The 13,650-nt window shown below is 52.8% G+C and overlaps 1 protein-coding gene across 2 annotated transcripts in view; it reads right to left on the bottom strand.

Annotated features, from left to right (window-relative positions):
• NME7 (NME/NM23 family member 7) overlaps positions 1–13,650 on the bottom strand; it is a 98,048-nt gene that overhangs the window by 648 nt on the left and 83,750 nt on the right. The window lies entirely within an intron of this gene.

Below are 13,650 nucleotides of genomic sequence, written 5' to 3'. Positions count from 1 at the left end.
CTTATTTAGCGGTACTTAAAAATTAGCCTGAGAAAGATGACAAAAAAAGAGCTTCTGAAAAACTTTTATCAGGTATAATTGAGCTGAAGATTTGGTATCGCTTTAGTATTTTGTTCGGGAAATGCCCAAACAAAAGCCGTGGCCCCCCCGTCTGGAAATGAGACCCCCCCCCCCCCCTGCACACCAAACAAACTCTCCCAGTGCCCTCCGGCGGGTCCTGAGAGGCACCTGAGGGGTGAAGCCGAGCTGCCGCAGGGAGGAGACAGTGTTTCGCTTTCATTGAGGCCAGAAATAGCAGCAGCAGCTTGAGTTCCCACCTGCTGCCCCCAGGTACAGTCCTGATCAGCTGCTTTTGTTTAGAAATATCACCTGAGATTCTGTCAGATCTAGAGCAGCAAATCGTGATGGCAAATTAATACCAGAGGAACAATGGCTCCGTTTAACAAAACAGCAAAGGGGACCGACCGTAGGCAGGCACGGAGCCTCCGCCACGACCGAGCACAGACAGCAAAACCCACACACTGGCAGCTGGGCTGGGCTGCACCCGGGGGGGATGCTGATGGAAGGCACCCTTCCTCAAACGAGGGGTCTGCGTCATTGAAACAACTCGCCCAGCAGCGTCTGGCACACGGCACGTCTATGAATAGGGAGGGGAATGGCTTTAGGCCTGGGGAAAGGGCAGCATCTGTTCAGAGGGAAGGGTGGTTTGCATTCCAGAGGCTGTGCTAAGGTCATAACCTGGGTCAGAACCAACGTGACTCCCTTTCAGGCACCTTCCGATCTGAGCTGTTGTGTGTGTGCACACGTGTGTGTCTGCCTATCACTTCTCCTGGGATTCTCTCCAGTCTTGCTTCCCTGTACCCTCTTCACACTGGGCCAGCCTGTGCCCCACCTGCGACCCTAAGGGTCATAGCCCCAGCTGGGAGACGGGGATGGGTGGTCTTCTTGGAATGGGTGGATTCCGCAGGCTGCCTGCTCTGTGCCAAGCACACGTCCAACAGTGAGGGAGAGACCCACAGTGGGCGAAGCTCACCGATCTGTTTTCCTCCCGCTGTGGCTCACACCCCAGCAGTAGGGACTTGCATGTTTCTGGACCTCTCGCTGCTGCCCCCAACCCCCCCCCCCCCCTGCACCAGCTGGACACACACAACCTGACCCCTAGGGATGACGAAGCCACGAAAGCAAAGACAGGGGCCCTGAAATGTCACTGGGAGGAAAACCACCTCCTAACTTGTAGCTTCAACCATGTTACCCTGAATAAGAAATAACCTTTTAATGTCAAGCCAGTTAAATCTTGGGGCTTATTTGATAATGCAGTTAATACTTTAATCAAAAAAGTGAAAAATCTATACTCAGAAAACTATAGGACATTGAAGAAAGGAAGTGAGTAAGACACCTTATATGGAAGGCTATATGCCTTGCTCACGGATCGGAAGGGTTAACACTGTTAAAATGCCCGTGCCACCTAAAGTAATACACAGATTCAATGCAATCCCTGTTAAAATAGCAATGCCATGCTTCTCAGAGTTAGAAAAAATAATCCTAAAATTTATGTGGAACCACAGAAGACCCTGAATAGCCAGAGAAATCTTGAGAAAGAACAGAGTGGGAAAGAACATGCTCCCTGATGTCAAATTATACTACAAAGCTACAATAATCAGAACAGTATGGTACTAGCAATAAAAACATATATAAATCAATGGAAGAGAATACAGAGCCCAGAAATAAATCCTCACTTACACGGTCAGTTCCTGCATGACAAAGGAGGCCAGGAGATACAACGGGGCAAAGACGGTCTCTTCGGCAAGTGATGGTGGAAAAACCGGACAGACCCATGCAACAAATAAAACCACCGCTTTCTTGCACCATATGCAAAAATAAATTCAAAATGGATTAAAGGCTTCAACGTTAGACCTGAAACCATAAAACCTGAAGAATATACAGGCAGTGAACTCGTTGACATCACTCTTAGCAATATCTTGTTATATGTCTCCGTGGGGAAGGGAAATAAAAAAAAATGGGATTCCATCAAAGTAAAAAGGTTTTGCACAGTGAAGGAAACCAACAAAGCAAAAAGATAAACCTACTGAATGGGAGAAGGTATTCATAAATGATATGTCCAACAAAGGGTTACTGTCCAAAATATGTAAAGAACTCATAAAAGTGAACACCTCCCCAAACCGCCCCCCCCCAACCACTTCAATTTAAAAATGGACGGGGAACCAGAATAGACACCTCTGCCGAGAGGACGTACAGGGGGCCAGGACACATACAGAAAGATGCCCAACCTCACCAATCAGGGAAATGCCAATTAAAGCCACCAATGAGCTACCACCTCGCACCTGCCAGAGTGACCATCATCAATGAATCAACAAACAGTGTCCTGGCGAGGACGCAGGGAAAAGAAGGCCTGTGACCACTGGTGGGATTGTAAACTGGGGCAGCCACAATAAAACAGTATGAAAATTCCTCAAAAATTAAAAAATAGCATTGCCATATGACCCAACAATTTCACCTCTGGGTATTTATCTGAAGAAAACGAAAACACTAGTTCAGAAAGGTACACGCACCCCTGCGCTCACTGCAGCATTAGAGTAACAGCCAAGCAGGGAGGCGACTGAGGTGCCCGTCGGCAGGTGAGTGGACAAAGACAACTGGTACATGCACAAATGGAATATTACTCAGCCACGAAGAAGTCTTGCCGTTTGCAATAACATGGATGGACCCAGAGGATGCTCTGCCAAGTGAGGTCAGTCAGACAGAGAAAGACAAATACACACAGTCTCACTTGTATGTGCAACCTAAAGAAATGCATAAATAAAACAGAAACGACCCAAAGGTAGGGCACGCTGATGGCTGCCAAAGTGGAGGGAGCTGGGGGATGAGATAGAAATAAATGGGACTCCTGCTTCTGCGCTTTTTAAAAATTTTTCACCCGAAGATATGTTTTTTGATTTGAGAGAGATAGACAGACGGACACATCTATGGGTTGCCTCCTGTACAGGCCCCCAACATCAGACCCACAACCTAGGTACGTGCCCTGAAAGGGGGGGAATCGAACGTGCAACCTTTTGGTGTACGGTGTGATGCTCCAACTGAGCCAGCTGGCCAGGGCCTGCTTCTGTTCCGTTACCAATGCCCCCTCTCATCAGTTCACTTGGCCCCTCGGTAGGTCACCCATTTCTTGGGTGTAGGGACAGCGTTGTCTCCCTCCTTCATGGCATTCTTAGCACATCCTGGAGAGTTGTCTTCACACGAGTCCACTCAATCAAACACTTAGCTCCTGACACAGAATGGGGGGAAGGAACTTTCCAAAGGACCTGGTCTCCGAAGGTGGGCCAAGTCCCACCTGGACACAAAGGCATCAGAAGGGCTCCATTAGGAAACAGGAGACAGCCCGGGCTCAGCACCTTTGGCAAGCAGTATTATCCAGGTAGAATTTAATAACTTGTTTACGTTGTGTTTATTTTATTACCTCCAACTAAGGGCAGGTGATACTCGTTTTCCAGTTACGGCAGTAAAATAGACTTAAGTATAAAAACGAAGGTACTTAAAAGAAAGGTAGTAAATAACATTTCGGCGGGCTCTCAGTCACGGTGAAAAGCATGAGAGGGACACACGGCTGACTGGGATTTAAGAGCCTCTGCTCCGAGTGGCATTAGGAGACGCCGAGGTTTTGGGTTCTCTAGCTGACCCGGTGCTGGAACAGTAGCCGCCCTCATTACCCAGGGAACTGCTCCAAGTCCACATTAAAAGCCTTATCAGTGATCTGAGACAGAAACCCAGTTATCAGAGGCTTTCAGAATCCACTGAGCGCCTGGAGTCCCGGCTTCTTAGAGGATTAGTAACGCTTCAGCATCTGTGCCTTTGGCCTGTGGGGGACTAAGCGAGTCCGCTTTGAAAACTCGGGACTGCAGATGAGAAGCACAGAGGGAGACGATGCCGGGAGCAGGCAAGAAGAGTTTTAATGGAGCGAGTGAAGTGATCTTGGTGTCGAATTCCAGAGAAAATGTGCCTCCCTCTGTTCTTCTCTCAGAGGGGCTAGTGCCAACCAGACCTGACACCTGCCAGCCCTGGGCTCGGCGCTGAGAAGCAGAGAGGCATGCGGCCTGCTATGATCCCATTGGCACCCATCCTGCCCACTGGGAGATGGGGTGGGCGCGGGCGATACCCTGGTGCACATTTTAATTCCATGTGGTTCCCTCGGAGACTGCCAGCATTGGCGCGTTCTGAGAAACGAAGTGTCTCACTCAGGCGCCGACTCTTACCCAGCAGAGACGGTGCTATTTTATTTGGCTGCAGATGAGTCCCACACCCAGGAAAGGCCGCATCTGTAACAACACTGGGGCGCAGGCCCTCTGGCTCGCTTCCCCACAAAGCCGTAACCAGCCTGCTTGTCACGGAGTTGGGACTCTGACGGCTGCTCCCAGGTAAACGGGGGTCTCCCTCCAGTGCAGGGCTTGTGTAGAGTGACTAGGAGGGGCTGTGGGGCAGCGGAAGGCCCTTGTCCCCCCGTCCCCAGTGCCCAACACCATCAGTACCTGACCAGCCCGTGGGTCAAGTGCTCCAGCCAATGGAAGGCCACGGCTCCCCAGACACAGGGCTGGGGGGACGCATCCAGGCCTTGATGGGGGGGGGGTTGGGGGGGGTTGGGAGGGTGGACATGCGGCCCTGCCCACCATCACAGCCACAGAGCCCCGACATCCCCGGGCAGTGGCTGTCCCCCCCAAGTCTCTTACAGACGACAAAACTTTGGGCTAAGCCTACGAGTAGCTCCTTCCTGCGTGCTTGCCTGCCCCATCGGTACGGGGCCGTACCTGCCGTGTTTTCAGGCTGAACAAAAACTTCCAGTTAAAATGATCGCCCCTTCAGCAGTCCTGCAACCACCACGCCCTCTCCTGTCGCCGTGGAGAGAGGGGCGCCCTTCCTGAAGCGGGGGGCACCGACTCTGTGCCCCAGAGTGGTACTGACCTTCCTCCTCACGGGCACTCTGTACCTTTTCTAATAATATAACTAGGGACAGGGGGACCCTTTCCAGAGCTTCCTTCTAAAGCTGTGCTTCGTGACTCCTCATCTGGCCTCGTTTGCCTCGAAGGCGGCTTTGGTTGTCGCCAGTCCCTGCCCAGCCCCCTCCAAAATCTGAAACCACGAATATATGTTTGCAGCTTCAGTCCCCTTCCTTCCCCACCCCCAAAGGTTACAAAAGTGCTCTCTGAGAGCTACAATATCTCAGTGTGAGTCACGCCAGTTTTTCAATATTTACATTTTAAATTTCACTTACTCTTGCTACACACTAAGTGCTTTAACAGCTTATCATGTACAATTCTCACAATTAACAAAGTAAATATTATTAGTCCCACATTTCAGTCGATGAAACAGAGGCGTTTACAGCTAATTGCTTGCCCGAGGGCTCGGAACTGTTAGTGCCCGGCTCTCTTTGCTGGTTTCGAGCTCCTCTTCCCAGCTACGTGACCTTGAGCAGGTCATTTCGGCTTCTCAGATTTCATGTCTACAGGACAACAACACCCATCTCCCCCAGGCTGCTGCAAAGACAACAGGGGTCAGACTGTGCGCCCAGCACACAGTCAGCACTCCGTGAGGACGTCGTGGCTCTCGGCCCTCTGACGGCCCCACCGTGCCTCGGCCCATCCCGCTGTGTGCCCACACAGCCGCAGCCCCTCCGAGGACAGCCCACAGGGTCAGCAGGTCACAGATGACAACGGCTGACTGACGGCCTTGCCAAAGAGGCCGGGGAGACAGGGAACCATGGGACCCTGGAGCGGGCCCTGGTCCAGAAACACTGCTTCTCCTCCGTTACAAAGACGCCTGTGGGGAAACTGCGGATGTGCGGCCTGTGCGTGCTGAGTACCTTCCCGATCTCTGACAGCTGCTCCGCGGTGACGGCAGAGAAAACCTGTGTCTTAGGGAGTCTGCGCTGAAGTACGTACGGTAACGTGCAGATGCAAGCAATTCCCTCCTACCTCTCGGTGCTTCAGATGCTTGCTGGGGGGTGAACTACTGCTGCCCTCGAGGATGGGCAGAGGCAGGTGCCCCGAGAGCAGGGCTGGAAGCAGCCCTTCGGACACTGCGTGCGTGGTCTGAAGGGGGGAAGGCCATCTCTCAGCCCCTGTGCCTTGGCTGCCATTCCGGGCACATGGCAGGCCCTTGACATCGGCACAGTGCCACGGGATGGGCGGGGCCCCGCACCACGAAATGGGAATGTGGGCACAGAGCAGGCAGGGGATGTCCGCAGGGGTGGCCGGGTACTCGCAGGGAGGAAACCAGAGCAGGTGCACAGGGTGAGTGCTGTCAGCAGTGACTCGGCAAAAGTATCTGGAAGAGCGGCCTGAGGGTCCCTGGAGACAGGGCGTGCGGAGGCAACGGCGTCCCTGCGGCCATCACTGCCGGCTGGCCTCACAGGGGCCACTGCAGGTGGAACACAAGGGGTCACAGGGCCCGTCCAGAAGAGTGCCACAGGGTATGAGCTTCTGGGGCCGTTCTTGTTGCTGTACCCATACATGAACTTCAGTTCAAAACACTCCAAGAGGAAAATAATCGAATTATTTTCGATTCTAAAAGGTAACTGAAATCATTTCGAAGACTGGATATCACTTTTATAAAGAAACATTAAAAATGTAAAGAAAAGCTCTTAAGTCATATCAAAGCCGGCAGGATGTATAATCAGAAATTTATAGTTAATGACGGGAACAGTTGGGATGAACTTTTTCCCAGAAAGAAACTGAGGGAGCAAATGTTAATGTAATGTAAGATTTAAGGAAAAAAAAAAAACCTTTCTTACGAGCAAAGATGTCAGGTCAAAATGGTAAGAATCATCCATTGATGCTATCTTTTGAAGGGCACGTTGGCGATGTGGATAGCCTTAGTCTTTGATAGCGAGGTCATCAGAGGCCATTGCCCCATTTTTCTATACACTGGCCCCCAGTGGGCCAAGTACGAGAGTGAGATTTCAAGCTTCCCATTATGCACCACCATCCCTGGAGAAGGTGCCTCGGGACAACGGCGCTGAGCTGAGGTGGCCAGTGTGCCCAGGGACAGAAGAGGAGTGTGGTCACAAGCGAGTGCTCAGAAGGGGAGGCTCCCATCCCCCCCGCCCCCCCCCCCCCCCGCCACTGCCCAACGCTGTGTGGCCTCCCCGGGGCACCAGTGACCCTGCTCAGAACCCGGTGGTCCTGCTTTCCTCTGTACTGGGTGGCCAAAGAGTTCGTTTGGCTTTTGGCTTTTTTCCTAGGATGGCTCTAATAGCACTTACTCGTCTTTAACTTCATTTGAAACAATTTTGTTACACTGTATTGTAACAGCTGTCCTATCAATTGCATTAAAAAAACCCCACCAAAACTGGTGAATTTTTGTGCAGCCATTTTAATATTGAAGTTGAAGATATGCACCATTTCCGGCATATTGTGCTTTATTATGTCAAGAAAGGTAAAAACACAACTGAAACACACAAAAAAGATCTGTGCAGTGTGTGGAGAAGGTGCTGTGACTGACCGAATGTGTCAGAAGTGGTTTGTGAAGTTTCTTGGTACTGTTGACATTTGGCCAAATAACTCTTTGCTGCGGGCTGTCTCACACACTGGAAGATGGTTAGCAGCACCCTGGCCTCTACCCACTAGAAGCCAATAGTGGCAGATAGGTAACATACTCAAAATATCCAAATTAATAAAGTGATTGGTAAAAGTGAAAAGTGTGTTTTTTATTTCACGGAAAAAACCCACACGAACTTTTTTGCTGACCGTGAGCGTGTGGCTCTCACGGGGGAAGCACGCTGCTACCCACCAACCCAGCTCGCTTTTGGCCCAAGTCTCTCTTCCTCTGCTGGCGCTCAAGGGCAGAGAAAGGCCTCTGCCACAGGAATGTCCTTCCTTTTGCAGCTGTGACCCCGACAGGGTGAGGGAGGCCCCCTCTCCGGCTCCCCACTGCACCTGCGTCCTGCACACACAGTGGGTGGCGGGCACGCCAGGCTGCGGTCCAACCTGTGCTCTCCAGCCCTCTCGCACCCGGCACCTTCTCCTCCTCTGCGCAGCTCGCCACTCCCAGCAGCGTCTCTCGCACCCTCCACTGCCCTGTGTGCTGCTGCGATCCACCCCCCCCCCAAGGACATTAGTGAACAGAATGGACGGGACTCTGTCCCTTGGCCAGCAAAGACCAGGGCGGGTGTGCGATGAGCAACTTGGGGTCCAGGAGGGCAGGGAATGAGCGCCTACATTCCTGTTTAAAGCGGAAAGGAAATAAGGTTTCCAGAAAGAAACAAGTACGACAAATACTTGTTCTATCATGAATTAATCTTAATTTATTTTCAAACAAGAACACCAGTGACCCATAAAGATTCCAGGAGTTCCTTGAGTTTCTGGAATAGCAGAGAACAGTGAATTATTTAAAGCCTTATCAGATTTCACTTAGAGCAGCTGGGTGCCCAGTCGTGGCCTTACTTTGCATGGTATAACTCCGCCCCGGCCCGTCAAAGGCTAGATAACTTATTTCATTACGGTCTTGGGCTCTCTTACACTACAGAACGGTAATGCAAGGCTAAAACAGGGCCCAGCCAATCGAAATAGAGGCGACTCCTCTACGGGCATATGCCTCTGGAGCGATTTTCGGGGTTAACGTTGACTGACTCCAGAAGTCGTTTCTGTGTTGTTGTTTTTTATCCTCACCCTAGGATATGTTTACTGATTTTAGAGAGAGGGAGAGGGTGAGAGGGAGGGAGGTGGGCTGAGGGGGGGAGACATTGATTGGTTGCCTCCCGTAGGTGCCCCAGCCAGGGATTGAAGCCACAGCCCAGGTGTGTGCCCTGACTGGGAATCGAACCCACCACCTTCTGGTGCATGGGATGACACCCCAACCAACTGAGCCGCCCAGCCAGGGCCAAGAAGTGTTTCAAACAGGGAGGGACTCTCTTTCTGTGGATTCTGTCTTTGGGAACTTTGCAGGAGAGAAAGATGGCCGGGTTCCAAGAGAGGAACAAGAATGGCAGCAACAACTTCGAAAATAACGAGCCTGCCCGTTCCTCGGGGTCTCTTTCTCCCTCATAGAGAGAACTCTGATTTGCTGGGGCAGCCAAGAGCACAGCTGCCATTACACGTGGGGAAGGGGCGGGCTGTGACTAATTTCTAACCCATGTCGCATATGCAAAAGTTGTCAGGTGGGGCTTCCAGGAAAAGCAGGCTCACTCAGCTGGTGGCATGCCTTCGCCCTTGGCCCTTCAGTTCCTTCTGCCTGGAATGCGCATGTGATGCAGGAGACACAGCAGCCACCTTGGAACTGAGGGTCACACAAGGGAAGTCCACTGTACCACATTGCTCTCGGGGCCAACTCCTTGGGCTGCTGAACCAGGGCCCGTCATCGTCTACCTCCTCACCGCTTCTCGCACAATGAGAAAACGGCTGACTCTCTCTGCCTTTGGCATCTCTGCCCCCAGCAGCCCCGTTCTTGAAGGGCATAGGTGGCAACCACGATGGCAACGGTGGTGGCAGCACTGCTCTAGGTGCCTTGGTTCATCGTCTCGCCCCACCCTCACCGTGCTCGCGGACCTGGGAGTGCCGCATTTGTCTGACAGCGGAGGAAACTGAGGCTCAGGCCCCACCTTTGCTCAGACTTGGGGTTTGAGTCCCGGCCATCTGGTGTTCGCTGAGTGTCCGCCTTCTACCACCTGCGAAGTCAGGTGGGACTGCGAGGAGCCCGGTCCCATGTGCCACTCTCTACCCCTCTCCTCTGTTATGCCAGGCACATACCTCCAACTCACGCACCTCCAGGGGAGGCCCCTGACACCTGTGCGTCATCTGATCACCCACTGAAAGACACCTGGTGGTCTCCCTGTCTCGGCGATTGTGACTAATGCTACAGCGAACCCAGGGGTACTTACATCATTATGAACGTGCCTTCAAATTTTTCGGGTAGAAACCCCGAAGGGGGGGTGCTGGGTCACATGGCAGGTCTATTCTGAAGTTCCCGAGGAACCTGCACACCGTTTCCACAGAGGCTCCACCAGCTTACATCCACCAGCAGCGCAGGGACAAAGATGTGGTGCCTATGTGTGATGGGAACTAGTCGGCCGTATGAAGATAAACTATTGCTATTTGTGCCCGGGCCAGTGTGGCTCAGTTGGCTGGAACGTCGTTCTGTAACCCTGAGAGTTTCGGGTTCGATTCCAGGTTGGGGCATGTGCCTAGGTTGTGGGTTCTGTCCCCAGTTGGGGTGTCAATGAATGAGAGGCAACCGATGGACATTTCTCCCTCATGTCGATGTTTCTCTCTCTCTCCCTCCATTCCCCTCTCCTTAAAATCAATAAAAATATTTAAAAGTCTGCCACTTGCAACATCACTGGGAGTCTTGGGAGTATCGTGCTAAGTGAAATAAGTCAGACGGGAAGGACAAGGGCAAGGACGAGAACTGTGTGATGTCACCCATCTGTGGGACATCAAACAAACAACAGCACACCAACAAACCAGCAAGCTCACACATATGGACCACAGGACGGTGGTTACCGAGGGGGGCGGGGTCAGTGGGGTCAAGTACACGGTGATGGAAGAAGGCTGGACTTGGAGTGGTGAGCACATGATGAAGTACACAGAGGTCGCGTTACATGCCTGAAACTTACATTCATCAACCATGTCACCCCCGATAAAGTCAATTAAAAAATTCCTAAAACACACAGAATTAATGTTTAAAAAAGAGGGAGTCAGATCAAACAGTCCCAGGAGGAAAGGCTTCCCCGTGGGCGTTTGGCGCCTCCTGCTGTGGCCTGTTGCATCCTCACACTCGGCCAGGCACTACAGTCGCACCCACCAGTGTGCAGGTGCCTGGAGTGAGCCGGGTCCTCGTGGGTCTGCGCGGCCTGTCCCCATCACAGCAGCCTGTCCCCAGGGAGCTCGTTAGTGCAGTTTCAGTGTGTTTGCCTCGGTGTACCCACCGTGCCCGCTGCGCCGGCCGCGCCCGCCTCCGGGGACCCGGGACTCCCCTGACACAGGCGGGGCTCTCTCCCTGCAGGGACCTGCCTGGGATGGGACAAAACAAAAACAAATCCGACAGCTGGAAGTTGCCTGCGATGACCCCTAGAGGACTTACAGAGGCCCTTTGCCAAGTGTGACACGGCCTTTCTGACCACAGCCTCCCTTTGGGCCCATTGGACGCCACATCAAGTCTGAGAGCCCTTCCAGGACACTGCCTACTATGAGGTTAATTGAGCAGTTGGGAGAATCGGAGCCACGGAAAGTAAGGCCTGAAAGACTGAAAGAGACTTGCGAGAAGCTGCACGATCCCTTCGACTACTTCGCTTCGCTTTTTCGTGCCGTCTCCACTTCCTGGAGATGGATGACAGGGAGGGTGATGGTCCGCATTTCCAGTTCCCACCTGGGGCGTGTAAAGCGAGAGGCTCACAACGCCACCCAGCGCTTCGCGACAGGAGGCCCCGTCCTCGCAGCCTGGGCCTTCCTCTGGTGCGTTCTCCAGGCCACCCCAGCGTCCTTCTGTTGCTCCTCACTCGGAGCCCCAGACACAAGCCGTGGCGACCTGGACCTCAAGTAGGCCTCCTAACTCCACCACGACCACTGGTTCCTCTCGGATCCCAAACTACAGACACTCTAATTTTGAATGATCACTCCAACACCCCACCTTCGCTGTGTTTCCGGGTCTCTAGACTTACCGCTCCTCCTGCCCACAATGCTCTTCCCGAGCCCTCTTCCTCCCACCCCGCCTCTGCACCCCGGGGCCCCGAAGCTCCACTCTAAGCCTCCAGGCAACCCGCAAACAGAAACAAAGAAAAATTCTGTGGAGTTCACAAAACTGGTAAGTGGACAGACTGACCATTTAAATCAGGGGTCACCTTTCCGTCCCGGGATAGGGTAGCGAATATTGTGGACACTGGGGGCCAAACCCCGCTACCGCAACCGCTCACCGCTGCGCCCGTGGCTGCAGAGCGGCCACAGACATTGTGCAAGTGAACACGTGGGGCTGTGCTCTAATCAAACCTCATTACAAAACCAGGCAGTGGGCCCATGTGGCTACTGGGCCATGGTCTGGTGACCCCTCGCCTAAATTCTGCAGGGTCTAACAGCACACACCGCTCTAGCCGGCCACACACACCCCTTCCCAAGAGCACAGTAACACGCAGCGAAATCAACCCGATCGCACCCAGAGAAGCTCTGTTGTCAGAAGTTGTGTCTGCCCTGTGGGGTGTCTTCACACGTCTCACCAAATATCTAATTAAAAACAATTTAAAAATGCATGAAAGCTAATATTTTAGGGTATGGACTATGGATCATACTTGAGTAAATGATATAATGTGCATTATGTCATTCAACAGTTCTTGGTGCTGAACACCTAGACTACGTGCTAAAGATTACACTCGATGAACCCAAATAGGATACAAACGCACCGTGTTGTTGGGAACCGTGGAAGGTTTTCGTTCTGTTTCCATGCAGCTTCCTTCCATCCTACTTCCGCCCTTCCTTCCCTTTCCTTTCCTTTCCTTTCCCTCCCTCCCTTCCTTCCTTCCTTTCTTCTTCCCTCCCTCCCTTCCTCCCTCCCTTCCTTCCTTCCTTCCTTCCTTTCTTCTTCCCTCCCTCCCTTTGAATTGACTGGTTTAGAGAAGGAGCCCAAACCCACCTAACCGCGGTCAGTGACAAAACCCTGTCAGCTGCCGCCCGGGGAGAGCAAGGACAGAGCCTGGCACCAGTGACACGGGTGCCTTACCCGGTCCTCAGTCCGCATGTGAGGCCATGCGGGCTCTCGTCACAGCAGGGACCCGGGGCCAAGGTCCAATCTGTCTCGGGTGCCTTGCTTCCCACAAAGATTAAATAGGCCCATTCATCTAAGTTCTTTCTGTGGTATTACTTAAATGGTATTTTCTGAAAAACACTCATTGTTTTGGGGAAAAAAGCACTAATGTGCTTCAAAGCCATCTCTCTATTTGATCCTGCACTGAGAAATCACTGTATGTTTAATACTCCGCTAGTGCCTCCCCCCCAGCCCCCCATTTCTCTTCTTCAGCAACCTCTATGTGGTCGCCGGTCTCTAAGGGGTGACCTTCAGGAGTCTCGTCACCTAGTACCTGTGGCCCTGGGTGTTCCCCTCTACATGGGCTGGCCCGGCACTCACTTCAGCCAAGCTAGTGTGACGGAAGGGACACCGTGCCGGTCCTTGACCTCAGCCTCCAGAAGGCCTGGCAGCGTCTGCTGTCCTGGAGCAGCAGCCCAAGCGCTGTCTTGTCCATTTTGGGCTCTGTCGCAGGCTGAACTGGGACCCTCCCCCACCCCAAATTCTGGCGTATCTCAGAATGTGACTGTACTTGGAAAAAGATCTTCAAACGGGGGATGGTGTTTAAATGGGGTCTTTAGGGAGGATCCTAACCCGTGACTGGCGTCCTTGTAAGAGGAGATTAGGACACAGACACACGCGGAGGGAGGACCATGTGAAAATGGGCAGACCACAGGCTACAAGCCTGGGAGGGGCTGCAGAAGAAGCCACCCCGCCTGCAGAGCTCTGAGGAAACCCCTCTCTGAGGTCTGAGCTGCCCCGTCTGGGCGCTGTGGCACGACAGCCCTGGCAACCTCATACAGCTACCCTGAGAAGAGCTACGGTCCACGAGACAGGCTTACGAATCGCAGGTGGAAGGGAGTGGGCGGGAAAGGT

The sequence above is a fragment of the Desmodus rotundus genome, chromosome 12 (genome assembly GCF_022682495.2).
Source record: "Desmodus rotundus isolate HL8 chromosome 12, HLdesRot8A.1, whole genome shotgun sequence".
Lineage (NCBI taxonomy): Eukaryota > Metazoa > Chordata > Mammalia > Chiroptera > Phyllostomidae > Desmodus > Desmodus rotundus.
The sequence above is the reverse complement of the archived record's forward strand: the minus strand, read 5'-3'. Positions and strand labels throughout refer to the sequence as shown.